Source organism: Coenobita brevimanus, chromosome 34 (assembly GCF_032717465.1).
Source record: "Coenobita brevimanus isolate Jiangsu-jjx chromosome 34, ASM3271746v2, whole genome shotgun sequence".
In the NCBI taxonomy this organism is placed as follows: domain Eukaryota; kingdom Metazoa; phylum Arthropoda; class Malacostraca; order Decapoda; family Coenobitidae; genus Coenobita; species Coenobita brevimanus.
The window spans coordinates 775,001-780,000 of NC_136987.1; positions in this window are offsets into that span (position 1 = coordinate 775,001).

The window sequence follows — 5,000 nt, forward strand, 5'->3', positions numbered from 1 at the left end:
TGAGGGAGAGGGGGGGAGGGGGAGGGAGGAGAAGGGAGGTATGGTGAAGGAGGGGATAGGTGAAGGGGGTGTGCGATGATGATGATGATGATGATGATGATGATGATGATGATGATGATGATGATGATGAGGGTGGTGGTGATGTGTGAAAGTGGTGATGGATAACGGCTGATGGAGAGAGAGAGAGAGAGAGAGAGAGAGAGAGAGAGAGGGGGGGGGAACATTCTATCTCTCTCTCTCTCAAATCGCCTCTTAACGAGCAAGGTGTAATAGGCTAATTATAAGTGGGCGATACCTGATACAGAGAGAGAGAGAGAGAGAGAGAGAGAGAGAGATGAAGAAATATAAAGAAAAAATCGAGATGAAAGGAAGAGCAGAAAAAATGAGAAAAAAGAAGGACGACGGGAAAGAAGGAAGGAAGGAAGGAAGGAAGGAAGGCAGACAGGCAGGCAGGAAGGAAGGAAGGAAGGAGGGAAGGAAGGAAGGAAGGAGAGGTCAGTACATTGTTAATTACTTCCCTTACCTCACCTGAAACTGTGATTACCTGAGGGAGGAGGAGGAGGAGGAGGAAGACGAAAAGGAGGAAGAAGAAGAAGAGGAGGAGGAAGGAGGAATGGGGAAAGAAATCTGAGGGGGATGAGAAAGCAGGAAGAGGGGAAGGAAGACGATGAGGGAGACAGGAAGAAGTAGGAAAAGAAATCCATATAATAATAATAATAATAATAATAATAATAATAATAATAATAATAATAACAGATCTCAGATTTACAAAATATATTAAATGAACTCAGATAAATGACACCTTACTGAATAAAAAAATAAAGAAGAAAATAGTCTTTTGTTTTTAGCCAGGAGAGAGAGAGAGAGAGAGAGAGAGAGAGAGAGAGAGAGAGAGAGAGAGAGAGAGAGAGAGAGAAAACTTAAATCATCCAAAAAAATAATAATATAATCCAATCTTCCCCCTCACCCCCATTATGGACGTAGGGACCCTGGGCTAGGCTACTAAATCCTGCCATTTAAGGGGAGGGTGACCATCCTCGCACGCCCCTGAGTAGCACTGGGCGAGAAAAAACAATGTAATGTAATGTAATGAGTAGCCATCAGTCTCTCTCTCTCTCTCTCTCTCTCTCAGGTGTAATCCTGGACCGTGTAATTACCTACCTTCATAATTAGATAAATTTCAACCAGGTAAAAGAATAATAAATAAAAAAGTAACGTGACCAAAAAAAAAAATTATCAGAATTCAAAAAAAGCAAAAGTCACATATAAGAAAAAAATAAAGACAGAAAAAAAAAATAAAGAAAATAAATGAATCACAAAACCAAAAAAAAAAAGTCTATATAAAAATTACATATCCAAAAAAGCAAAAAAAAAAAAAAAAAGCAAAACAAAGAGCCAAACACGAGGGAAAAAAATTGAAAAAAATAATGTAATCGCAAGAAGAAGAAAAATCGCCAAAAAAAAAAAATCGCCCAGGACCAATTCTAGTAAAAATCCTGAAAATCCTCCCGTTCTTCTCAAAAAAAAAAAAAAAAAAAAAAAAAAAAACATGAAAAAGATCCAACCCAAAATCAACATGACAAAAAACATGGCGGAAAAATGATGATTCGAAAAAAAAAAAAATCCACCAGTTCAGCAATAATAAAGAGCCTCTCTCTCTCTTTCTCTCTCTCTCTCTCTCTCAAAAAAAATATTATACATACATACATACTACATATTTATACAGAAAGATATACAGACAGATACGTACATACATACACATACATAAATATACACAGACAGACATAAATACATACATACACAGACAGACAGACAGACAAATGGACAGACAGACAGATAACACTAGCCAGAAAAAGGTAAGAATCAATATAAAAAAAATAGAATTATCATTTGAACACAATTTGAACGGGCGAAAAATGAAAAAATGTTCAGTTCTGACTCTGTGATAATGAGCATCCATCCCCTCCCCCTCCCTCCCTCCCCTCCCTTCCTCCTCCCCTCCCTCCCTCCCTGCAAAGGTGTAATCCCGCCCCGTATCATTACCTGGCTTGCTAATTGCCTCTCACACCTGGACACCACCTATAATTAGCATCACCTACCTGCCGACATCACACTACCTCTCTCTCTCTCTCTATGACTACCTCTGTCTATCTGCCTCTCTCTCTCTCTATCTACCTGTTTATCTACCTATCAATCAATCTATCTATCTACCTACCTACCTATCTCTCCCTCTCTCTCTCAATCTACCTATCTCACGTCTATCACATTATCTCACTCACTCACTCTGATTTAAAGCCAATTATTCTTCCTTTCATACTTGCTTCACGTACTCCCTCCCTCACACACGTTCACCTCTCTCTCTCTCTCTCTCTCTCGGGTTTATTGTTTTAAATATTTTTTTTCATTTCCTGTATCCATCACTCTCACTCTCTCTCTCCCACTCACTCAATTTCTCGTCTATTGTTCTGCGTTGCTTTTATTGTTAACGAAAGCTATACGTTACTGGTGAAGCTATATTGTTTCTCTCTCTCTTTCTCTCTCTCTCTCTCTCTCTCTCTCTCTCTCAGATGGTCTCGTTACTCTATGTGGTTTTAATTGAGATCGAGCTGGATTTCGTTTTGCTCTCTCTCTCTCTCTCTCTCTCTCTCTCTCTCTCTCTCTCTCAAATGGTCTCGTTACTCTATGTGGTTTTAATTGAGATCGAGCTGGATTTCGTTTTGCTCTCTCTCTCTCTCTCTCTCTCTCTCTCTCTCTCTCTCAGATGGTCTCGTTACTCTATGTGGTTTTAATTGAGATCGAGCTGGATTTCGTTTTGCTCTCTCTCTCTCTCTCTCTCTCTCTCTCTCTCTCCTTCAGGTGGCTTCGTTATTGCTCTACACTTTTTTTTGTCACTTTTTTTTGTTTTTTCGTTTCTCTCTCCTCCCAAAAATTTCTGAAAATGTATTACTCTTTTATTTCGCCTCACTGACTTACAAAGGGAAAGACAAATATTTACTATCATCATCACCATCATCATCATCATCATCATCACCACCATTATCATCACCACCACCACTGCTATCAACATCATCACCACCACCATCATCATCATCACCATCATCATTATCATCATCACCACACTACCATCACCATCATCAATATCATCATCATCACCATCATCAATATCATCATCATCACCACCACTACCATCACCATCATCATCATTATCTTCACCCCCCCACCACCATCATCATCATCATGATCACCAATATTATCACCATCATCATCACCACCACCACCACCACTACCACCATCATCATCATCACCATCACCATCATCATCATCATCATCATCACTCTCACGCCGCTAAGAAGACAAAGGCGAAAGAGGAAAGGATATCCATTAAGTAACGGGAAGGAAGGAAGCCGTAGGAGTGAAGGAGGGAAGAAGGTAAAAATGGAGAGAGAGAGAGAGAGAGAGAGAGAGAGAGAGAGAGAGAGATCAAAGGACTAGGTGAAGCAAAAATAAAGGAGTGAAGGAAAGAAAGGAAGTCATATGCAGGAGAAGAAGGAGGAGGAGGAGGGAACAATGGAGGGAAGGAGGGAGGGAGGGAGGGAGAGAAAGGGAGGGAGAGGGAGAAAATAAAGATAGGAAGGGAAGGAGGAGGTGAGGAAGAAAGGGAATGATGGATGGATGATAGGACAGGAGAGGAGAGGAGAGGAGAGGAGAGAGAGAGAGAGAGAGAGAGAGAGAGAGAGAGAGAGAGAGAGAGAGAGAGAGAGAGAGAGAGAAAGGGGGGGGATTATAAAAACGTTAAGACATTATATATCTTACTGTCTTTCTGACCTCCCCCACTTCTATCCGTCTATCTGTCTATCTATCTATCTGTCTCTCTGTCTGTCAATCTGTATGTCTGTTTCTCTTTGCGTCTATCTGTCTACTAAATGGTCTTTGTCTTGTCACAACCCCTATCTATCTATCTTTCTGTCTATCTATCTATCTATTCCTTTGCTTCTGTCGGCTTCTCTCATTAAGCGCATTACCAATACACACAAATAATTTCTGCATTTCCTTCATTTCTCTCTCTCTCTCTCTCTCTCTTTCTGCCTGTGTGTGTGTGTGTGTGTGTGTGTGTGTGTGTGTGTGTGTGTGTGTGTATCATGTGGCTCCGTGTCTATCTATCTATCTATTCTGTCTACCTGTCCTGGGCTTCCTATCTATTCCCTGTCAGCCTATCTCTCTCTCTCTATCTATCTATCTATCTATCTTGGAGTGTCTACTTATTTCCATCTGTCTATGTATCTATGTGTTTATCTATCCATCTACCTGTCTATCTATCTACCTGTCTATCTACCTACCTGTCTATCTATCTATCTACCTACCTGTCTATCTATCTATCTATCTATCTATCTGTTTCTACACTAATCCCACTTCAAGAATAACATTCAATTTCAACATAATTCATTTCCCAATCTGTTTGTCTATCTATCTATCTCGCTGTCTATCTATCTCTATCTATCTGGGGTTGTCTACGTCTGATACTGTCTGTCTGTCTGTCTCGCTGTCTTGCATTGTCTATCTATCTATCTATCGAGGGTTAAGTCTGATATTTGTCTGTCTGTCTCTCATAGATTCTCTGTCTATTTCTTTACCTAATTCTGTCTACTCTTCTTCTGTCAGTCTGTCTCTCTTCTGTCACCTCCTCTCTGTCTGTCTCTCTTCTGTCACCTCCTCTCTGTCTGTCTCTCTTCTGTCACCTCCTCTCTGTCTGTCTCTCTTCTGTCACCTCCTCTCTGTCTTTCACTTCCTGTCTACCTCAGTCTGTCTGTCTCTTTCTCTCTCTACCTCTCCGTCTGTTAGTCTGTCTGTCTGTCTATCTTCTATCACTTCCTTTCTACCTCTGTCTGTCTGTCTGTCTCTTCTGTCACCTGTCTATCTTCCGTCACTTCCTCTGTCTACCTGTCTGTCTACCTGTCTCTTCTATCACCTGTCTATCTTCCGTCACTTCCTCTGTCTACCTG